Source organism: Kogia breviceps, chromosome 15 (genome assembly GCF_026419965.1).
Source record: "Kogia breviceps isolate mKogBre1 chromosome 15, mKogBre1 haplotype 1, whole genome shotgun sequence".
Classification (NCBI taxonomy): Eukaryota; Metazoa; Chordata; class Mammalia; order Artiodactyla; family Physeteridae; genus Kogia; species Kogia breviceps.
Window position 1 is genome coordinate 65,932,218 of NC_081324.1, and position 25,254 is coordinate 65,957,471.

General features: G+C 42.1%; 1 protein-coding gene and 1 pseudogene across 10 annotated transcripts in view; both read left to right on the forward strand.

Annotated features, from left to right (window-relative positions):
- The window catches only part of LOC131742384 (zinc finger protein 280B-like), a 152,196-nt gene that overhangs the window by 106,493 nt on the left and 20,449 nt on the right, over positions 1-25,254 (forward strand). For 4 of the 10 annotated variants that reach the window (XR_010836793.1, XR_010836788.1, XR_010836790.1 and 1 more), the window contains one exon: positions 5,442-5,573. The exons of 3 other annotated variants lie outside the window; for them this stretch is intronic. The gene's annotated coding sequence lies outside the window, so the exon portion shown is untranslated. Of the gene's footprint in view, positions 1-5,441; positions 5,574-8,562; positions 8,809-13,629; positions 13,746-25,254 lie in introns of those variants that run through there. 3 more of the 10 variants (XR_010836789.1, XR_010836797.1, XR_010836795.1) reach the window with 2 other exon arrangements.
- Positions 7,173-7,317, forward strand: LOC131743013 (small nucleolar RNA SNORA18; annotated as a pseudogene).

A 25,254-nucleotide genomic window follows, 5' to 3' on the forward strand; every position in this document is an offset into this window, starting at 1 on the left:
GACATTTGGGTTGCTTTCACCTTTCAGCCATTGTGACTAATGCTGCTATGGGCATGGGTGTGGAGGTATTTTTTGATCCTCTTGGAAATAAGAGCAATCACAGGATGGGTGGGTGGATGGATGGATGGACGGATGGATGGATGGATGAATAGTGGATGGATGGGTGGATTGATGGGTGATAGATGGATTGATAGATAAGTGGAAGAGCTCCAAACTGAATTAGATCTGTTTCCTGTCCTGGATGTCACACTTTCTACCTGCATGACACACCGGACATCAGAGATACTGTGACATAACAGTGACCCCATTTTAACAATGGCAGTAGGATTGAGTTAAAGGGAATTTCAAAATACTTATAAAGATGAGGAACTCTGTGCTAGTTCATGATCACAGTTGGCATGTATCAGTAAAAGGATTATATATTTACAAGACCTTAAGGTATTGCTGACTAAGAAGAATGGGATTTCCCAGAGTGGTAATCCTAGGAAGGAAGGGAGTATTCAAGTTGGGTAAAACTCACACTCAGTATCAAATGTGGAACAACCGTAACATCAATCAAAACAGCAAAAACAGAGTCACTGAAAATTCAGGACCTTGAGCCACAGATGATGCTGGCAGTGAATGGATCCAAGATGCAAAGAACTGGGCAAAAATTAAGAGTATAGGGTTTTCCCTGGTGGTGCAGTGGTTGAGAATCCGCCTGCCGATGCAGGGGACACGGGTTCATGCCCTGGTCCGGGAAGATCCCACATGCCATGGAACAGCTGGGCCCGTGAGCCATGGCCGCTGAGTCTGTGCGTCCCGAGCCTGTGCTCCGCAACGGGAGAGGCCACAGCAGTGAGAGGCCCGCATACCACAAAAAAACAAAAAACAAAAAAAAACTTAACAATAAGAAAATGAACAACTCGATTTGAAAATGGGCAAAAGTTCTCAACAGACACCTGTTCAAATATACAGATATCTTCTGACATACAAATAAGCATATGAAAAGATGCTCAACATCATATGTCATTGGAGAATTGCAAATTAAAACAATGAGATACCATGACACACCTAACGATATGACCAAAATCCAAAACACTGACAACACCAAATGCTGACAAGAATGTGGAACAACAGAAACTCTCATTCATTGCTGGTGAGAATGTAAATTGGTGCACCCACTTTGGATGATACTTTGGCAGTTTCTTACAAAACCAAACATAGTCCTACCATACAGTCCAGCAACTGTGCTCCTAGGTATTTACCCAAAGGAGTTGAAAACATGTTTGCACACAAACCTGCACACGGATATTTATAGCATGATTGCTAAAACTTGGAAACAACCAAAATGTCCTTTAGCAAGTGGTACATCCAAACAATGGAATATTATTCAGTGATAAAAACAAATATTCTATCAAGCCAAGAAAAGACATGGAGGAATGTTAAATGTATATTTATGAGTAAAAGAAGTCAATCTGAAAAGGCTATATACTGTGTAATTCCAACTATATGACATTCTGGAAAAGGCAAAACTATGGAAACAGTAAAAAGATCAGTGATTGCCAGGGTTTAGAGAGCAAAGGGAGATGAATAGAAGAATACAGATAATTTTTAAGGCAGTGAAATTATTCTGTATGATACTCCAGTTGTAGATACATATCATTATCTATTTATCAAAACTTATAGAATGTGCAATGCCAAGAGTGAGCCCTAATGTAAACTATGGACTTTGCATGATAATGAGGTATCAATGTAGGTTAATTGATTCTAACAAATGTACCATTCTGGTGCAGAATGTTGACAGTGACAGAGGCTGTGCATAGAGGGAGGGAGATATGGTAACTCTGTATTTCCAGCTCAATTTTGCTGTGAACCTAAAACTGCTCTAAAAAAATAAAATCTATTTTAAAATTATGTATTCAAATACCCTTTGACCTAACATTTTTTTTCTAAGAATTTATGCTACAGATAGGCTTACATAAGGGCAAATGACCTACGTTCTAAGTTATTTATTGCAGCACTATTTGTAACGGGCAAAGATTAGAAGCAACCTAAATCCATCCATAAAGGATTGGTTAAATATATTACAGTTTATCCACTTAATGGAATAATAATATGCAGCCATTAAAAATAAAAAAGGAGGACTTCCCTGGTGGCACAGTGGTTAAGAATCTGCCTGCCAATGCAGGCGACACAGGTTCAATCACTGGTCCAGTAAGATCCCACATGCTGTGAGGCAACTAAGCCCGTGCACCACAACTACTGAGCCTGAGCTCTAGAGCCTGTGAGCCGCAACTACTGAGCCCACGCACCACAACTACTGAAGCCTGCGTGCCTAGAGCCCATGCTCGACAAGAGAAGCCACCGCAATGAGAAGCCTGTGCACTGCAACGAAGAGCAGCCCCCGCTTACTGCAACTAGAGAAAGCCCGCACGCAGCAACGAAGACCCAACGCAGCCAAATATAAATAAATATATATATATATTAAATAATTAATTAAAAAGCTCTTGTATATTGATATGTGGTAGTGATCTCAAAGATATTTTGTTAGGTTAAAAAAGCAAAGTGTACATAACAACATATAGTATGCTAAAATTAGTATAAAATATCAGGGGGTAAGGGAAGAATATAGGTATATATTTGCTTACATGTACAATTTTTTTTTTTTTTTTTTTTTTGCGGTATGCGGGCCTCTCACTGTTGTGGCCTCTCCAGTTGCGGAGCACAGGCTCCGGACGCACAGGCTCAGCGGCCATGGCTCACGGGCCCAGCCGCTCCGCAGCACGTGGGATCTTCCCGGACAGGGGCACGAACCCGTTTCCCCCGCATTAGCAGGCGGACTCCCAACCACTGCGCCACCAGGGAAGCCCACATGTACAATTTTTAAATCTCTTGGATACACAAGAAGCTGGCAAAATTTATTGCCTTCAGGGAAAATATTTGGATGACTGGGAGACTTTCTCCATATATGCTTACATATGAACCATGAGAATGTGTTATTTATTAGATCAATGGATAGTAAGAAGGAGGGAGGGTGGGAGGGAAAGAGAGAGAGAAGAAGGAAGAACACTACACTAGGATCACTGAATATTCAAGTATTTGGGGACCTCAGGGATCGTCAAACTTGACTCCATAATATATTCACTGGATCAACAAATATATATTGAGTGTCCTGTATATGCCTGCCACTGTTTCAGGTGCTGTAGACAGCAAGATGCAAAGATGTAGGAGTACACAATCTAATTGGGAAAGACCTTATTTTTATAAAATGAGAAACCGAGTCCCAGAGAATGAACAGACCTTGTCAAGATCGCCCAGATTGTTGGTGGAAGAGCTAGGGCTGAAACCCAGGTCTGCAGGCTCCTGCTTGGTTTTATTATCTACCCTGGGATTAAAGTACAGTGAGGGAAATGGACTTGATTACCCAGGCAATGCTTATGAGTGTAAAGATAAGTGAACCACAAAACTGGCTTCCCAGAAAGAGCTTTCTTCTTCTACACATGCTTTCTAATGGTCATAGTCACCCCCAACCCATGAAAGAGCTCCCAATACTATCTTCATCCTTCATCCACACAATTATTTAAGAGTCATTATAAATAAATACTGTTAATACACACACACATACACTTTTCCAAATGATGATTCATTTGTCCTTTTGGTTGAGACACCAAAAATGCTAAGACAAAGTAATTAAGGCACAGAATCCCCTAAAGAATGATCTTCTGTATGAGCAAGAGGAAAAACCTAATCCTAGTCAAGTATCCCTGATCCCTGGGATTTTCTAAGAAAAGATTTTCTAAGGATTTTCTAGGCAAACCCTTCAATAGGGTTTTTCCAAGTTTGGGAAATCCTACCAGGAAGCAAGAAAAGAAGAGCGTCATTCTCATTACATTGAATGACAAAGGTGCAACAATCAATGGCCTGTGGCTTAGCCTAATGTTTTAGGCTGACTTTGATTAAAGTATTATAGAACAGTTATAAAAATGAAACCATATATACACACATAAACATCCCCACAAATATATACCCACATAGACGTACACACAAATATCAACCCCAAAGCACAAAATAAAAGCCTGAGATGAAGAACTTTCTATTCTAAATTGACTACACTTAAAGAAAGAACCAATGTGATGTTTCAAAATGCAAAATCCTGGGCTTCCCTGGTGGCGCAGTGGTTGAGAATCCGCCTGCCGATGCAGGAGACACGGGTTCGTGCCCTGGTCCGGGAAGATCCCACATGCCGCGGAGCAACTAAGCCCGTGAGCCATGGCCGCTAGGCCTGTGAGTCCGGAGCCTGTGCTCCACAACGGGAGAGGCCACAACAGTGAGAGGCCCGCATACCGCAAAAAAAAAAAAAAAAAAAAATGCAAAATCCTGAAATCTCTGTTTGTCTTCCAAGTGATTCTGTGATTAGAGGAGGACCTGCTGGTCGACCTTCCAGCTTTAATTTGGTTCTGACAGGTAGGTAGAACAAGGAATTGATCCTTGGTGAGACTGAACTTGCTGATGGGTGAGAGGAAATGGTTCAGGGCTGTGTTTGAAAAAAAGTGGAGAAGGAAATTGAGATTTTTTTTATACGGGCTTAGGCCATGGATCCAACCATAAGGCCTCATTTTTAATGGGGGGCCACCACAAAGTCCATTTGCTCTGCTCTCCAGCCAGGAATCATCACAGTTCCCAGTTTAATCTCTTGTTTTGACTCATCCTGAGTCACTCCCCACTTGTTTCCCACTTCCACTCCTTGTGAGAGCTTCCTTAGGTATTCTCCAAAGTCAGTCAAAGTCTTTGTTTCATGTGAAAGAGCTGTGAGCTCTTTGGGGCAAAGGCCTCTTCAAATTAGAACTGTCATTAACATTGTGATTACACCCACATAGCCCTGATATGGGAGGACTGCTTGTGCCTCCCATATGGGAGGAGCTGCTGATTTGAGTGGCCTTGAGGGCCAGTTCTTTTAATGTCTGAATCAGGCATATGTAGAGTTTTCAATTTCCACAACCTGTAAGATAATAGATTCTTCAGGCTGAAAGGGGTTAAGAGCATCCAACCCACCCCTTCGTTCTATAGTGGAAATTGAGACTCAAAAAGGAAGGGTGATTTGTCCATGGTCATTGCCTGATCTCTGCGCTCCCAATCCAATGCTCTGCCTTCTTCTCCAAAAACATTATTCAAAATAAACTCTTACAATTTCTTATTAAGTTAAACCTACACCTAGCCTATGACCCTGCAATTCCACTTGTAACTGTTTACTCAAGAGAAATGAAAACATATGCTATGGTCTGAATGTGTCCCCCTAAAATTCATTAAAATTCATATGTTGAGTCCTAAACCCCACAGGTAATGGTATTAGGAGGTAGGGCCTTTGGGAGATGATTAGGTCATGAGGGTAAAGCACTCATGAATGGGATTAGTGCCCTTATAAAAGAGGTCTCAGAGAGATGCTTATCTCCTTCCACCAGGTGAGGACACAGTGAGAAGGCACCAGCTCTGAACCAGGAAGAGGGCCCTCACCAAAACTCGAATATGCTGCCACATTGATCTTGGACTTTCCAGCTTCTGGAACTATGAGAAATAAATTTCTGTTGTTTATAGCTACCTAGTCTGTGGTATGTTGTTATAGCTGCCCAGAACAGACAAAGACAACATATATCCACAAAAAGACGTAGACACAAATGCTTACAACAGTTTACCTATTATAGCCAGAAACTAGATGCAACCCAAATATCCAGTAACAGGTAAATCAATAAACAAATTGTGGTATATCCATTCAATGGAATACTACTCATCAATAAAAAGGAACAAACTACACAGTGCAACATGGATGAATCTCATAGACATTGAACTGGGAAAAGAAAGCAAACATAAAAGAGTACATACTGTATTATTTCACTTGTACATAGTTCTAGGGGAGGCAAAACATTATTATTCTATGGTGACAGAAAATAGAACATAGTTGTATGGGACAGGAGAGGGGTGATTTGCTGCAGAGGGGCATGAGAAGACTTTCTGGGGCACTGGCAAGGTTCTATTTCTTGATTGAGATCGTGGTTACATGGGTGTAAACATTTGTCAAAACTCACCAAACTGTACAATTAAAATCTGTATATTTTATTGTATATAAAGTGTAACTTCATAAAATTAATAAAAAGGGGAAAGACAAGCCCTTATATTTGCAGTGCTCTTTTCTGTTCACAGAGCACTTTCCCACCTCTCATCTCACAACCACCTCACAACAGCCCTGTGAACTCAGCGAGGCATGGCTGGGGACACTGTCTCCATTTTATAGGAGAGAAAACTGAGACTGAGAAGCAGCAGCCTCAGCCACCTGTGCCAGGTACTGGAAGCATCTCTATGGTCATAGGACCTGAAGAGCACAGAGTCCACCTCTCACTTTTCAGACAGACACACTGTAGCTCAGAGGGACAGGAACTTGTGAGTCCTACAGTGAATCAGGGGGCAGGATCAGGACTAGAGTCCTGGACCCTTGGTTCCTGGCTCCATGTGCTCCCTCACCCACTGCACTTTTGCTCCTCTCCCTCCTCTCTCAGGCCAGGGCCTTCTCCTGCTGCCCGGGCTGCCCTCAGATCCCTCTGGGGGCTCCAAGTCTGACTTCCTCAAGCTAAGCCCCAAATCCCAGTTCTGCACTCTTCCCCAGGTGAATTCTGGGCTCCTCAGGCCCTGCTCTCAGCTAGTTGTCAACCCTCTCCAGGGTTCTAATGAATTCATCCACAGCATCGTTTCTTTTTTTTTTTTTTTAAACATCTTTATTGGAGTATAACTGTTTTACAATAGTGTGTTAGTTTTTCCTTTACAACAAAGTGAATCAGTTATACATATACATATGTTCCCATATCTCTTCCCTCTTGCATCACCCTCTCTCCCACCCTCCCTATCCCACCCTTCTAGGTGGTCACAAAGCACAGAGGTGATCTCCCTGTGCTATGTGGCAGCTTCCCACTAGCTATCTAATTTACATTTGGTAGTGTATATATGTCCCTGCCACTCTCCCACTTCATCACAGTCCACCCTTCCCCCTCCCCATATCCTCACACAGCATCGTTTCTTATGAAAGAATTCCCAGCATTATTCCACCCAAGGGCATCTGCCACAATTGAAAGAGTAAGAATTTATTAATCAAAGAAAAAATTAAAATAAAAGATCACTTTCCACCTGCAAGATTGTCAGATGTCATTGAGGTCTCTCCCAATGGGCTTTTTCTATTAGCCTACATTGTTGGAAACACCTCACAGAGTAAATATGTGGATTTTTTTTAATTCACAGAATTATGTGAGTAAATTATGTGTTACATCTGTGGGAAATAACTATAAGACAGAGCTGCTAAACAATGAAAGACCTAACTATCAAACTTCTTTTATCTTAGGCATTGGCATATCCCACCAATTTCTGCTATTATAGGCTGTGATAGCTTAGGAGTGAACATGATTTGAACTTATGCATGTTTAGAGGTTGTTTAAAATTCAGAACCAGGCAAATCCATGTACTCTGACCGTAAAAATGGCCCTAAAGTAAAATACTTGAAGAAAATGGCTCCCAAAGATTACAGGTGGGGAATTTTTGAACTATGTTCATATCCAATTGGAGATCAAAGAAAGCCAACTGAAAAAGTTGTGGATTGACTGATATGGCAACTGTGGATTGAGCAGAAGTTCTTTTTAAAAGGGCTGTCTTGAAGATTATGACTCATACATTGGAGGAACTAAGGTGATTGGCAGTAGAAGGAATCAGAGCACGCGAAATTCCTTTTTTTTTTTTTTTTTGGCTGCGCTGGGTCTTCATTGTTGCACGCAGGCTTTCTCTAGTTGTGGTGAGTGGGGGCTACTCTTCATTGTGGTGCGCGGGCTTCTCATTGCGGTAGCTTCTCTTGCTGCGGAGCACGGGCTCTAGGCTCACAGACTTCAGTAGTTGCAGCACGCAGCCTCAGTAGTTGTAGCACGCAGGCCCTAGAGCATGCAGGCTTCAGTAGTTGTGGCGCATGGGCTTAGTTGCTCCATGGCATGTGGGATCTTCCTGGGCCAGGGATCAAACCCGTGTCTCCTGCATTGGCAGGTGGTTTCTTAAACCACAGCACCACAAGGGAAGTCCTGAAATTCCTTAAATAAAAATTTATTGACTTTTAAAAAAAGATTGTCAGATGTCTAGAAGATGAATAATATCCAGTGCTGCCAAGGGTAAGAGAAAAATGGGCACACTCATACATTGCTGGTGGAAGTGTAAATTTTTATGGTAATTTAGCAATACCTAAAAATATCTTAAATGTCTCTGACCCAGCAATTCCAACTTCAGGGTGTCTATCCTGCAAAAATACTCACACAGGTGAACAAAAATATTTACCCATTAGAGTGAAAAATTAGAAACAATCTAAATGTTACTATGGGAGATTAATTAGAATATGGAACCCTATAGAACTATTTTCACATAAAATATTGAGGAAAACTGTCTTGTAAATTAATAACTGTCTTATTTTTTTAACGGCCACTAGTATTCCATAGTCTGTATGAGCAATAATCAACTGAGGCTTCCCTGGTGGCGCAGTGGTTGAGAATCTGTCTGCCAATGCAGGGGACACGGGTTCGAGCCCTGGTCTGGGAAGATCCCACATGCTGAGGAGCAACTGGGCCCGTGAGCCACAGTTACTGAGCCTGCACGTCTGGAGCCTGTGCTCCGCAACAACAGAGGCCGCGATAGTGAGAGGCTCGCGCACCGCAATGAAGAGTGGCCCCCGCTTGCCACAACTGAAGAAAGCCCTCGCACAGAAACGAAGACTTAACACAGCCATAAATAAATAAATAAATTTTTAAAAAATAATAATAATCAATTGAACCACTCCCTTACAAATAGGTGTCTGGGTTGTATCCAGATGTTCTTTGTTTTACAAGAGCAACAGCTCTCTAGGAAAGGAAGTGAAAATGTTAAATTTAATTGTAGTGGACTTCCCTGGTGGTGCAGTGGTTAAGAACCTGACTGCTAATGCAGGCGACATGGGTTCAATCCCTGGTCCAGGAAGATCCCACATGCCATGGAGCAACTAAGCCCGTGCACCACAACTACTGAATCTATGCTCTAGAGCCCACAAGCCACAACTACTGAGCCCACATGCCACAACTACTGAGCCCACGTGCCACAACTACTGAAGCCCGCATGCCTAGAGCCCGTACTCCACAGCAAGAGAAGCCACCACAATGAGAAGCCCGTGCACTGCAAAGAGGAATAGCCCCCATTTGCCGCAACTGGGGAAAGCCTGCGCACAGCAACGAAGACCCAATGCAGCCAAAAATAAATAAATAAATAAATAAAAGACTTGACCTTTAAAAAAAAAATTAATTGTAGTAAACTGAACTGACCCAAACTGAAATATGGACAGTACCAGATTGGCAAATTTTAAAAATAATTCTAATAATTATACAAAAAGATGCTAATATCACTAATCATTAGGGAAATGTGAATTATAACCACAATAAGATACCTCTTCACACCCATTAGTATGACTATTATTTAAAAAAATTGTTGGTGAGGATGTGGCGAAATTAGAACCCTTGTGCACTGCTGGTAGTATTGTAAAATAGTGCAGCCAATATGGAAAATAGTATGGTGGCTCCTCAAAAAATTAAAAATAGAATTACAATATGATCCAGCAATTCCACTTCAGAGATACCCAAAAGAAATTAAAGCAGGAACATCATACTCAATGGTGAAAAGCTGAAAGCATTCCCTCAAAGATCAGGAACAAGACAAGGAAGCCCACTCTCACCACCTTTATTCAACATATTATTGGAAGTCTTAGCCACAGCAATCAGACAAGAAAAAGAAATAAAAGGAATCCAAATTGGAAAGGAAGAAGTAAAACTGTTTGCAGATGACATGCTACAATACATAGAAGATCCTAAAGATGCCACCAGAAAACTACTAGAACTCATCAATGAATTGGTAAAACTGTGGGATACAAAATTAATATACATAAATCTGTTACATTTCTATACACTAACAACAAACTATCAGAAAGAGAAATTAAGGAAACAATCCCATTTACCATCACATCAAAAAGAATAAAATACCTAGGAATAAACCTACCTAAGAAAGTAAAATACCTGTACTTGGAAAACCATAAGACACTGATGAAAGAAATTGAAGACGACAAAAACAAATGGAAAGATATACCATGTTCTTGGATTGAAAGAAATATTGTTAAAAATGATTATACTACCCAAGGCAATCTACAAATTCAATGCAATCTTATCAATGCCATTTTTCACAGAACTAGAATAAATAATTTTTAAATGTGTATGGAAACACAAGAGACACTAAATAGCCAAAACAATCTTGAGAAAGAAGAACAAAGTTGGAGGAATCACCCTCCCTGACTTCAGACTATACTACAAAGCTACAGTAATCAAAACAGTATGGTACTGGCACAAAAACAGACACATATATCAATGGAACAGAATAGAGAGCCCAGAAATAAACCCATGCACTTATGGTCAATTAATCTACGACAAAGGAGGCAAGAACATACAATGGAGAAAAGACAGTCTCTTCAATAAGTGGTGCTAGGAAAACTGGACAGCTACATGTAAAAGAATGAAATTAGAACATTCTCAAACACCATATACAAAAATAAACTCAAGGGCTTCCCTGGTGGCGCAGTGGTTGAGAATCCGCCTGCCGATGCAGGAGACACGGGTTCGTGCCCTGGTCCGGGAAGATCCCACATGCCGCGGAGCAGCTAAGCCCATGAGCCGTGGCCGCTGAGCCTGCGCGTCCCAAGCCTGCGCGTCCGGAGCCTGTGCTCCGCAATGGGAGAGGCCACAACAGTGAGAGGCCCGCATACCGCAAAAAAAAATAAAAATAAAAATAAACTCAAAATGGATTAAAGACCTAAATGTAAGACTGGAAACCACAGAACTCTTAGAGGAACACTCTGACATAAATCGTAGCAATATTTTTTTTGGATCTGTCTCCTAAGCAAAGAAAATAAAAGCAAAAATAAACAAATGGGACCTAATTAAATGTAAAAGTTTTTGCACTGCAAAGGACACCTACTGAATGGGAGAAAATATTTTCAAACAATATGATCAATAAGGGGTTAATATCCAAAATATATAAACAGCTCATACAACTCAACATCAATAAAAACAAATAACCTGATTTAAAAATGGGAAGAAGACCTGAATAGACATTTTCCTTCAGTCCATGGGCTCCCTTCATCCTCTCTGGCATCTTGCTACTGACCCCCTCTTCCCATATTTCCAAATGAGCCAGACTTAACTTCTAACTGGGGCCCAAAGTCTAGATGGCCTGTGGGTGGAGGGACAGACGGGAGATTCCTGGGAGTTCTGCTCAGCTCAGGACACTTGGCTCTTTCTCTACGACTTTTATCAGGGGCCATACATTGAACCTTATCACATAATGAGTTTGGTGCTTTCATAGGCCAATAAATCACATACTCCCCTCTCAGAAGGTACACAATTTAGGTGATAACCTCAGTCATGCCAACATACCCCCACTGCAAAAATGTTTAAGGGAGCAGAGTTTCTAATTCTGTTATCACAGCTCCCTGATTACACACGTGTCACAAAGCCATCACAGCTACCTCACCTAGGACCCCAGAGCTGAAGTCTTGCCAAAGCTGGCTTACCACCCCCAGGAAGATAACTGGTTTGCATTTCCAAATCTGCTCACCTAGGTTGCAACTCTCTCAGCTTTTTTCAAACATCTGGAAATTCCAAAATCTGGCTTGACTGTGAGCTCTGGAAAGTCCACTAGAGATGGCATGACTCATCCTCCACCTTTCACAAATGGGACACTGAGGCCAGTGAGGCCATGTGGCTCAGCTAGAACCAAAATTTGGGCCTTCTGCCCCCATGCTGCCTCCTTGATGCTTGCCCCATTTCACCCCTCAGCTAGTTTCTGGACCCATGGAGTCAGCCTTTGAAGTGCCTCTTCTAGTGTTTTCCTCACCCCTTCCCCCACAGCCTCCCAGACCATCATCTCTCCCTAGATTGCTGCTACAGACTCTTGTGGTCTCCCTCCTCCAAGTCTCCCCTTCCTTCAGTCCATCCTGGGTGTTGCGCCAGGTCACTCTAACCCGAAAATTGTCAAGGGCTCCCCCTTCCTGCCAAAGAAAACCTAAAAGTCTTGACCTGGTGTTCAAGGCCCATCACCATCTGATGCCAACTTGCGAAGAGCTTCCCATCCCCCTAGATCTCCTCTCCCCACAGGCCCTAAATCTAGCAAAAATCAACTGGTTGCTGTTCTCAGTATCTCCCTTCTGCTTCTGCATTTGGTCATGCTATTTCCTCCACTGAGTTTGCAGGACCGTCCTGCCCACTGCCCACCTGTCACCTCCACCTGTCCAAACTACATTCGTACAAGGCTTGGCTCAAATGCCCTGTCACCCCATACTCCATTCCCAGTGGAAATAATTGCTCCCACCTCAAGACCCTGCGATGGATGGACCTTAAACCTTAGGTATTTATGTACCTGTTTTCTCTCCTAACAGAATATAAACCTTCTCAAAAACAGAATACATATTGATTTGTCTGGATGTTTCCCACAGGCCCAGTATGGTGCTTTTTATTCATTGATTAATGTTTTTATTAATAATTTCCTGAACAGAGTTTTGGAGTCCAAGAGACCTGAGCATGAGTCCAAGCTCTATCACTTGCTAGTAGTATGATCTTGAGCAAGGTACTTAACCATTCTGAGCCTCAGGTTTTCTCCTCTGCAAAATGAGGATAATAAGACCTAGTTCACAATGTTACTGTAATGTTTAATGAGGTGACATATGGTCATAGCACAATGACATAGCACAATGCCTGGCACATAGTAAGTATTCAATTAATAAGGCAATACTACTACTAACAAAAATAAACATAGCTCCTGCTATGTGCCTGGAATTGTGGAGAACACTGGGGATACAGAGATAAAGAAAACTAGGCCCATGCCTTTGAAAACTCAGAGACTAGTGGGGAAGCAGACAACAAGGAAACATCTGACCTCTATATCATACAGGGTGGGAAGTGCTATGACAAAGACACCCATAGGGTGCTCTAGAGCTTCCAGAAAGGGCATTGAATTGGGGCTGTGCCCTGGGAGGCAGGGGCTCAGGGAAAACTCCCCAGAAGAGTGGTGTGAGCAGTGTTTGGAAAGACCAATGATAATGATCCAGGAGAAAGGGGCAAAATGGGCAAGCGGGGCAGAAGGCAGAGCACGAGATAGGAGCACAGAGCAAGTCAGAGCACCACAGCACCCTGCACACAGCTGGTGCTTGATAAGTATTTGCCAAATAAGAGGCAGCCTGGGGTGAAAGGCACAGCCATGGGATTCTCTGCCAACAGTCATGGCATGTGACCTTGGGTAAGTCTCATCCCTGCCCTGAGCTCACTATCCTCAGGTGATCCATTCCCTGATATCAAGGTTTGGGAAGGAACACTGACCTTTGGTTGGTGCTCCCTTGTTCCTCCAGCTGCGTCATGTAGGGGCATGTTTTCACCTGCTCAATTCAGGAGGAGCTTGGCCTAAGAGTCTGGCACCACCCTCTTTAGGTCACATCTGTCTCTGAAGCAAGAAACACTAATCACTTTACAAGCATTTTCACACCCTCCTCCTGGGAAATTTTCCTTTTCACAGCTGGGATGGGGAGCCCAAAGACTCCAGCGAGCTACCTGGCCTCAGATTCTATCCACAGGACACCTGGGGTGGAGTGGGGGCAATCACAGAATTCAAGGCAAAAATAGGCAGCTTCAGTGAGTATAATTTTTGTTAATCTGGTAAGAAACAAATAAACTACATTTTAAAACAATTCTTTTGAATAGAAAAGTACTGATTTATGTAAAACTGGTCAATTTTGTCAATGCAGTATTTTCTTCCAATTTTATTGAGATACAATTGGTATAACATTGTGTAAATTTAAGGTGTACAATGTGATGATGTGATACACATATATATTGCAAAATGATAACCACATAAGGTTAGTTAACACTTCCATCACCTCACACAGTGACCTTTTTTGGTGAGAACATTTAAGATGTACTCCCTTAGTAACTTTAAAACATATAACAGAGTATTTTTAACTATAGTTCAATTCAATATTAAATTAGTTACTTCATTTAAAAAGTCATTTGATGAAAAAAATCCATCTGAATTATTCGTGTCATGTAACTCCAAAGATCTGGTCATTCTTTGCATTTTTAATTGGTTCAGTATTGTGTATGGTCCTAGAGAAGAGGTGATAGACCAGATCTCCACCACAGCGCACATTAATGATTGACAAACTCGAGAGCAGCAACCTGAACATCCAGCTGCTCCAAGAATGGAGGGGAGGGAAGATGGGGAGAGGGCAGGTGCACGAGTTGCCTATGGCTTCTCTAACAAATCGTCACAAACTTAGTGGCTTACAACAACACACAAATTTGATTCAAGTGATAGAAATCTAGTCTAAACTTAAGTAAGGGAAAACACAACAAGCAAAAATCAAAGTGTGAGTAACATATTTGTATATTCAACAAAATTGTGAAGACAATGGGGAGCTGGGTTTATGCATGACTGCATCCAGAAACCCAAATTATGTCAAGACTTCCTCATTCTAACTTAGTGCCTCTTCTCTGCTTCTTCTATGTTGACTGTCAAACTGTACCTGAGTGTTCCCATCTAGCTATTGATCACTATTGAAAAGTATTTTTAAGTCATCCAGGATCCAAAAATAAGCACTGCTAACAGTTTTCCTTCCAGGTTTTATGTATGTTATTGTACACACATATGACACGTCCTAATAAGTGTGCTCACGTGCACACGCACACACACATACACAAGCATACATAATTATTTAGGGAGCATTTATTGTGTACATACAGCTTCGTAGGCTACTTTTGTTACTTAGCATTTTTTTATGAAGATTTTCCTTGTTATTAAATTTTATTTGAAAGTGGTGGAAAACACACATCTATTCTTACAATTTTAACTCCAAAGTCAGAAGTCTGAAATCAGTTTCACTGGGCTGAAATTAAGTAGGGCTGCACTGCCTCCATAGGCTCTAGGAGAGAATCCTTTTGCTTGCTTTTTCCAGCTTCTAGAACTACATGCCCATGGCCCCTTTTTCCACCTTCAAAGCCTTCTTTGTCAAGTCTTCCTCTGCCTCTCTCTTACGAGAACACCTGTGATGACATTGGGCCCACATAGACAATCCAGGATAATCTCCCCATCTCAAAATTCTTTTAACACATTGGCAAAGTCCCATATAAGGAAACATCCACAGGTTCTAGGGATTCAGACATAAATGTTTTGGGAGACCATTATTCAGCCTCCCACCACAGGGAAGCCACCAGCAGCTGACAGGAGGAGACACGTCTCACACTCAGACCCAGTGAGGAGGAGGCAGCCAAGCCAGTTGCTGGACTAGAGTCACAGCCCACACTCTTCTGGAAAGACATGAGTTGAAACTCTTGGCCACCATCCAATCTCATGGGTTTGTGGTTTAAATAAACTCTCCCAAGGACCCTCACCATACATTTAAAGCAGAAACTCCTGGAGGGGAGTCTCAGAGCCTGGTAAACTTTGCTGCCCCCCCACTCCTGCAAAGGGCCCCATCCTCCTCCTAGGGTTCCTCACAACACCAACTGAAAACCACCCACGAAGCCCACCGCCCTTGATTTTAGACACTACTCATCTGACAGAGCTCTCTTTCCCTGCCCACTTCATAGGTGACTCTCACCAGCCTGCCCTGAACAACATTCTACACATAACTCAACACTGGGGAGTCCAAAGATAATCAGATACGGTCCTCATCTCACTGGAAAGATGTCACTCACATAACTCACTGTTCCTTCCTCAACAGTTTTACTTATGCCTGGAATGCCTTGCCCTTTAATAATAATATGAATGATAATACTGACACTGCCATGCTAATATCATGGCAGCTACTCACCATGTGCTAGGCACTGGGCTAGGCATTTTTCAATATATTGGCTAGTTTAATTTTCACAAGAATCCTATATAAGGTGAGATCTATTACCGGGTTTCACAGATGAAGAAACTGAGATTCACAGAAGTGAGGTAAATGGCCCAAAATCAGAAGTCGTAAGAGGCAAAGCTGGAATCTGCATTTATATCTGAGTCTGTGCCTTTGGCATAACCATGATTCAAGTCTTACCCAACTTACCTCAACCAGCAAGGATTCTACCCTTATTCTGGAGTCCCAAAGCCAGATAATAATAATAATAATTAATAACCTGATTTTAAATTTTGGCAAAGGACCTAAATAAACATTTTTTCTAAAGAATACATACAGATGACAAACAGGTATATAATGATGCTCAGCATCACTAATCATCAGGGAAAAGAAAATCAAAACCACAATGAGATATCAACTCACACCTGTTGGGATGGCTGAGTCTAAAGTTTGTATGCAGGCAAAAGACAGAATAGCCAACACAGTGTTAAAAGTGAAGAACAGGGCTTCCCTGGTGGCGCAGTGGTGGGGAGTCTGCCTGCCAATGCAGGGTACACGGGTTCGTGTCCCGGTCCAGGAAGATTCCACATGCCGCGGAGTGGCTGGGCCCGTGAGCCATGGCCGCTGAGCCTGCGCGTCCGGAGCCTGTGCTCCGCAACGGGAGAGGCCACAGCAGTGAGAGGCCCGCGTACAGAAAAAAAAAAAAAAAAAAAAAAGTGAAGAACAAAGTTGGAGGACTTACACTATCCAACTTCAAGATTTATCATAAAGCTACTGCAATTGGGGGAGCGAGAAGATGGCGGAAGAGTAAGACGCGGGGATCACCTTCTTCCTCACAGATACATCAGAAGTACATCTACACGTGGAACTTCTCCTATAGAACACCCACCGAACGCTGGCAGAAGACCTCAGACCTCCCCAAAGGCAAGAAACTCCCCACGTACCTGGGTAGGGCAAAAGAAAAAAGAATAAACAGAGACAAAAGAATAGGGACGGGACGTGCACCAGTGGGAGGGAGCCGTGAAGGAGGAAAGACTCCCACACCCTAGGAGCCCCTTCGCGGGTGGAGACTGCGGGTGGCGGAGGGGGAAGCTTCAGAGCCGCGGAGGAGAGCGCAGCAACAGGGTGCGGAGGGCAAAGCGGAGAGATTCCGCAGAGGATCGGTGCAGACCAGCACTCACCAGCCCGAGAGGCTTGTCTGCTCACCCGCCGGGGCCGGCGGGGCTCGGAACTGAGCCTCGGGCGGATCCCAGGGAAAGGTCTGGAGTTGGAAGAGTGAAAACAGCCTGAAGGAGTTAGTGCACCACGGCTAGCCCGGAGGGAGTCCAGTTGAAGTCTGGAGCTGCCGAAGAGGCAAGAGACCTTTCTTCCCTCTTTGCCTCCTGGTGCGCGAGGAGAGGGATTTAAGCGCGCCGCTTAAAGGAGCTCCAGAAAGGGGCGCGGAGCTACCGAAGAGTCAAGAGACTTTTTCTTGCCTCTTCGCTTCCTGGGGCGCGAGGAGAGGGGATTAAGGGCACCGCGTAAAGGAGCTCCAGAAACGGGTGCGAGCCGCGGCTGTCAGCACGGACAACAGAGACGGGTGTGGGACGCTAGGGTTGCTACTGCCGCCACCAAGAGGCCTGTGTGCGAGCACAGGTAACTCTCCACACCGCCCCTCCCGGGAGCCTGTGCAGCCCGCCACTGCCGGGGTCCCGGGATCCAGGGACAGCTTCCCCGGGAAAACGCACGGTGCGCCTCGGGCCAGTGCAGCGTCACGCCGGCCTCTGAGGTCGCAGGCTCGCCCCGCATCCGTGCCCCTCCCTCCCCCTGGCCTGAGTGAGCCAGAGCCCCCGAATCAGCTGCTCCTTTAACCCCGTCCTGTCTGAGCGAAGGGCAGACGTCCTCGGACGACCTACGCGCAGAGGCGGGGCCAAGTCCAAAGCTGAACCCCAGGAGCTGTGCGAACAAAGAGAGGGGGAGGTCTCTCCCAGCAGCCTCAGAAACAGCGGATTAAAGCTCCAGTCAACTTGAAGTGCCCTGCATCTGTGGAAAACCTGAATAGACAGGGAAATATCCCAAGTTGAGGAGGTGGACTTTGGGAGCAAGATATACTATTACTTTCCCCTTTTTTCTTTTTGTGAGTGTGTATGTGTGTGCTGCTGTGTGAGATTTTGTCTGTATAGCTTTGTTTTCACCATTTGTCCTAGGGTTGGACCGACCCGTTGTTGGTTTTTTGGGGTTTTTTTTTTGGTTTTTTTTTCTTTAATAGAAATTTTTCTTCTTAATAATTATTTTTTATTTTAATAGCTATATTTTATCCTACTTTATTTTGTCTTCTCCCTTTCTTTCTTCCTTTCTTCCCTCCTTTCTTTCCTACTTCCCTCCTTCCTTCCTTCCTTCCTCCCTTCCTTCCTTCCTTTCTTCCTTCCTTCCTTTCTTCCTTCCTCCCTTCCTTTCTTCCTCCCTCCCTTCCTTGCTTCCTTCCTTCTTTCCCTCCCTTCCTCCTTCCTTCCTTCCTTTCCTTTCTATTTTTTTCTCCCTTTTATTTTGAGCCGTGTGGATTAAAGGTTCTTGGCACTCCAGCCAGGTGTCAAGGCTGTGTCTCTGAGGTGGGAGAAACAACCTCAGGACACTGGTCCACAAGAGACCTCCCAGCTCCACGTAATATCAAACGGCGAAAATCTCCCAGAGACCTCCATCTCAACACCAAGACCCAGCTTCACTCAAGGACCAGCAACGAACAGTGCTGGACACCCTATCCCCAACAAAGAGCAAGACAGGTCTACAGCCCCATCCATTAGCAGAGAGGCTGCCTAAAATCATAATAAGGCTACCAACATCCCCAAACACACCACCAGACGTGGACCTGCCCACCAGAAAGACAAGATCCAGCCTCATCCACCAGAACAGAGGCACTAGTTTCCCCAACCAGGAAACCTGCTCAACCCACTGAACCAACCTTAGCCACTGGGGACAGCCACCAAAAACAGAGGGAACTACGAACCTGCAGCCTGCAAAAAGGAGATCCCAAACACAGTAAGATAAGCAAAGTGAGAAGACAGAAAAACACAGCAGATGAAGGAGCAATATAAAAACACACCAGACCTAACAAATGAAGAGGAAATAGGCAGTCTACCCGAAAAAGAATTCAGAATAATGATAGTAAAGATGATTCAAAATCTTGGAAATAGAATAGACAAATTGCAAGAAACAGTTAACAAGGACCTAGAAGAAATAAAGAGGAAGCAAGCAATGATGAGCAACACAATCAATAAATGAAATGAAAAATACTCTAGATGGGATAAATAGCAGAATAACTGAGGCAGAAGGACGGATAAGTGACCTGGAAGATAAAATAGTGGCAATAACTACTGCAGAGCAGAAGAAAGAGAAAAGAATGAAAAGAACTGAGGACAGTCTCAGAGACCTCTGGGACAACATTAAACACACCAACATTCGAATTATAGGGGTCCCAGAAGAAGAAGAGAAAAAGAAAGGGACTGAGAAAATATTTGAAGAGATTATAGTTGAAAACTTCCCTAATATAGGAAAGGAAATAGTCAATCAAGTCCAGGAAGCACAGAGAGTCCCATACAGGATAAACCCAAGGATAAACACGCCAAGACACATATTAATCAAACTGTCAAAAATTAAATACAAAGAAAAGATATTAAAAGCAGCAAGGGAAAAACAACAAATAACACACAAGGGAATCCCCATAAGGTTAACATCTGATCTTTCAGCAGAAACTCTACAAGCCAGAAGGGAGTGGCAGGACATATTTTAAGTGATGAAGGAAAAAAACCTACAACCAAGATTACTCTACCCAGCAAGGATCTCATTCAGATTTGATGGAGAAATTAAAACCTTTACAGACAAGCAAAAGCTGAGAGAGTTCAGCACCACCAAACCAGCTCTACAACAAATCCTAAAGGAACTTCTCTAGGCAAGAAACACAAGAGAAGGAAAAGACCTACAAGAACAACCCGAAACAATTAAGTAAATGGTAATAGGAACATACATATCGATAATTTCCTTAAATGTAAATGGATTAAATGCTCCCACCAAAAGACACAGACTGGCTGAATGGATACAAAAACAGGACCCATATATATGCTGTCTACAAGAGACCCACTTCAGACCTAGGGACACTTACAGACTGAAAGTGAGGGGATGGAAAAAGATATTCCATGCAAATGGAAATCAGAAGAAAGCTGGAGTAGCAATTCTCATATCAGACAAAATAGACTTTAAAATAAAAACTATTAGAAGAGACAAAGAAGGACACTACATAATGATCAAGGGATCGATCCATGAAGAAGATATAACAATTGTAAATATTTATGCACCCAACATAGGAGCACCTCAATACATAAGGCAAATACTAACAGCCATAAAAGGGGAAATTGACAGTAACACAATCATAGTAGGGGACTTTAACACCCCACTGTCACCAATGGACAGATCATCCAAAATGAAATTAGATAAGGACACACAAGCTTTAAATGATACATTGCAAAAGATGGATTTACTTGATATTTATAGGACATTCCACCCAAAAACAACAGAATACACATTTTTCTCAAGTGCTCATGGAACATTCTCCAGGATCGATCATATATTGGGTCACAAATCTAGACTTGGCAAATTTAAGAAAATTGAAATCGTATCAAGTATCTTTTCTGACCACAACGCTATGAGACTAGATATCAATTACAGGAAAAGATCTGTAAAAAATACAAACACATGGAGGCTAAACAATACATTACTTAATAACGAAGTGATCACTGAAGAAATCAAAAAGTACTTAGAAACAAATGACAATGGAGACACGACGACCCAAAACCTATGGGATACAGCAAAAGCAGTTCTAAGAAGCAAGTTTATAGCAATACAATCATACCTTAAGAAACAGGAAACATCTCGAATAAACAACCTAACTTGGCACCTAAAGCAATTAGAGAAGGAAGAACAAAACCCCCCCAAATTTAGCAGAAGGAAAGAAATCATAAAGATCAGATCAGAAATAAATGAAAAAGAAATGAAGGAAACAATAGCAAAGATCAATAAAACTAAAAGCTGGTTCTTTGAGAAGATAAATAAAATTGATAAACCATTAGCCAGACTCATCAAGAATAAAAGGGAGAAGACTCAAATCAATAGAATTAGAAATGAAAAAGGAGAAGTAACAACTGACACTGCAGAAATACAAAAGATTATTAGAGATTACTACAAGCAACTGTATGGCAATAAAATGGACAACCTGGAAGAGATGGACAAATTCTTAGAAATGCACAACCTGCCGAGACTGAACCAGGAAGAAAGAGAAAATATGAACAGACCAATCACAAGCACTGAAATTGAAACTGTGATTAAAAATCTTCCAACAAACAAAAGCCCAGGACCAGATAGCTTCACAGGTGAATTCTATCAAACATTTAGAGAAGAGCTAACACCTATCCTTCTCAAACTCTTCCAAAAGATAGCAGAGGGAGGAACACTCCCAAACTCATTCTATGAGGCCACCATCACCCTGATACCAAAACCAGACAAAGACGTCACAAAGAAAGAAAACTACAGGCCAATATCACTGATGAACATAGACGCAAAAATCCTCAACAAAATATTAGCAAACAGAATCCAACAGCACATTAAAAGGATCATACACCATGATCAAGTGGGGTTTATTCCAGGAATGCAAGGATTCTTCAATATACGCAAATCAATCAACGTGATACACCATATCAACAAACTGAAGGAGAAAAACCATATGATCATCTCAATAGATGCAGAGAAAGCTTTTGACAAAATTCAACACCCATTTATGATAAAAACCCTGCAGAAAGTAGGCATACAGGGAACTTTCCTCAACATAATAAAGGCCATATATGACAAACCCACAGCCAGCATTGTTCTCAATGGTGAAAAACTGAAATCATTTCCACTAAGATCAGGCACAAGACAAGGTTGCCCACTCTCACCACTCATATTCAACATAGTTTTGGAAGTTCTAGCCACAGCAATCAGAGAAAATAAAGAAATAAAAGGAATCCAAATAGGAAAAGAAGAAGTAAAGCTGTCACTGTTTGCAGATGACATGATACTATACATAGAGAATCCTAAGGATGCTACCAGAAAACTACTAGAGCTAATCAATGAATTTGGTAAAGTTGCAGGATATAAAATTAATGCACAGAAATCTCTGACATTCTTATACACTAATGATGAAAAATCTGAGAGTGAAATTAAGAAAACACTCCCATTTACCACTGCAACAAAAAGAATAAAATATCTAGGAATAAACCTACCTAAGGAGACAAAAGACTTGTATGCAGAAAACTATAAGACACTGATGAAAGAAATTAAAGATGATGCAAATAGGTGGAGAAATATACCCTGTTCTTGGATTGGAAGAATCAACATTGTGAAAATGACTCTATTACCCAAAGCAATCTACAGATTCAATGCAATCCCTATCAAATTACCACTGGCATTTTTTACAGAACTAGAACAAAACATTTCACAATTTGTATGGAAACACAAAAGACCCCAAATAGCCAAAGCAATCTTGAGAACGAAAAATGGAGCTGGAGGAATCAGGCTCCCTGACTTCAGACTATACTACAAGGCCACAGTAATCAAGACAGTATGGTACTGGCACAAAAACAGAAATATAGATCAATGGAACAGGATAGAGAGCCCAGAGATAAACCCACACACATATGGTCACCTTATCTTTGATAAAGGAGGGAAGGATACACAGTGGAGAAAAGACAGCCTCTTCAATAAGTGGTGCTGGGAAAACTGGACAGCTACATGTAAAAGTATGAAATTAGAACACTCCCTAACACCACACACAAAAATAAACTCAAAATGGGTTAAAGACCTAAATGTAAGGCCAGACACTATCCAACTCTTAGAGGAAAACATAGGCAGAACACTCTGTGACATAAATCACAGCAAGATCCTTTTTGACCCATCTCCTAGAGAAATGGAAATCAAAACAAAAATAAACAAATGGGACATAATAAAACTTAAAAGCTTTTGCACAGCAAAAGATACTATAAACAAGACCAAAAGACAACCCTCGGAATGGGAGAAAATATTTGCAAATGAAGCAACTGACAAAGGATTAATCTCCAAAATTTATAAGCAACTCATGCAGCTCAAAAACAAAAAAACAAACAACCCAATCCAAAAATGGGCAGAAGAACTAAATAGACATTTCTCCAAAGAAGATATACAGATTGCCAACAAACACATGAAAGAATGCTCAACATCATTAATCATTAGAGAAATGCAAATCAAAACTACAATGAGATATCATCTCACACCGGTCAGATTGGCCATCATCAAAAACTCTAGAAACAATAAATGCTGGAGAGGGTGTGGAGAAAAAGGAACCCTCTTGCACTGCTGGTGGGAATGTAAATTGATGCAGCCACTATGGAGAACAGTATGGAGGGTCCTTAAAATACAACAAATAGAGCTACCATACGACCCAGCAATCCCACTACTGGGCATATACCCTGAGAAAACCATAATTCAAAAAGACTCATGTACCAAAATGTTTATTGCAGCTCTATTTATGATAGCCAGGACATGGAAGCAACCTAAGTGTCCATCAACAGATGAATGGATAAAGAAGATGTGGCACATATATACAATGGAATATTACTCAGCCATAAAAAGAAATGAAACTGAGTTATTTGTAATGAGGTGGATAGACCTGGAGTCTGTCATACAGAGTGAAGTAAGTCAGAAGGAGAAAAACAAATACCGTATGCTAACACATATATATGGACTCTAAGGGAAAAAAATGTCATGAAGAGATTAGTGGTAGGACGGGAATAAAACACAGACCTACTAGAGCATGGACTTGAGGATATGGGGAGGGGGGAGGGTAAGCGGTGACGATGTGAGAGAGTGGCAGGGACATATACACACTACCAAATGTAAATTAGATAGCTAGTGGGAAGCTGCAGCATAGCACAGGGAATTCACCTCTGTGCTTTGTGACCACCTAGAGGGGTGGGATAGGGAGGGTGGGAGGGAGGGTGACACAAGAGGGAAGAGTTATGGGAACATATGTATATGTATAACTGATTCACTTTGTTGTAAAGGAGAAACTAACACACTATTGTAAAACAGTTATACTCAAATAAAGATGTTTTAAAAAATAAAATAAAATATATATAAAGAGGTAAAAAAAAAATGAAAAAATGAGGTCATTAGAGTGGGTCCTAATCCAATATGACTGGTGCCCTTATAAAAAAGGGGATGTTTGTACACAGACACATATGCAGGGAGAACGCCGTGAAAACATGAAGATAGCCATTTTATATACAAGACTTGAACACCCCTGGATTTTGGTATCCGTGGTGGGGGCGGGGGCGGCCCTGGAACCAGTCCCCCATGGATATGAAGGGACAGCTATACTTTGTTATGGCAGCCATAACAAATTAACAGAAGCCCTCTAGAGCACTGGTTCTCAAAGTGCAGTCTCCCAGTGGGAAACAAGGGAAAAGTAGAATCAGCATCACCTGGCATTTGTTAGACAGGCAAGACCTACCAACCAGAAACTCTGAGATGGGGACCTAGCAAACTATGTTTCAATAAGCCCTCCAGGTGACTTCTGATGTACACCAAACTTGAGAACCATGCTTAAGAGCTACTCTATCTATGCTGGGATGACTAATGTTCCCCCAAAATTCATGTCCACCAAGAACCTCAGAATGTCACTTTATTTGGAACTAGGGTCTTTGCAGATGCAATTAGTTAAGATGAGGTCATACTGGATTAGTGTGGGCCCTAAACCCAACGAATAGTATCCTTTTAAACAGAGAAAACAAAGACACAGACACAGAGGGAGAACACCATGTGACAATGGAGGGAAAGATTGGAATGATGTGTCTACAAGCCAAGGAATGCCAAGGATTACCAAGAGTCACCAGAAGCTAGGAGAGAAGCAAGGAACGATTCCTCCCTAGAGCCTTCCATCCCTGCTAACACCTTGATCTCAGACTTCAACTCTCCAGAACTGTAAGAGAATAAGTTTCTGTTGTCTTAAGTCATCCAGTTTGTGGTAATTTGCTATAACAGCCCTCAGAAAATAATTTCATATTCAATACAAGAGTAACAAGCCACATGCAGGTATTTAAATGTAAGTTAGTTAAAATGAAATAAAATCAAAAACTCAGTTCCTCAGCTGCACTGGCCACATTTCAAGTGCTCAATAGCCACATGTGACTTGTGGCTACTGTATTTGACAGCACAAATAAAGAACATTTCCATCAGAACTGAAAGTTCTATTGGATGCCACTGCCTCA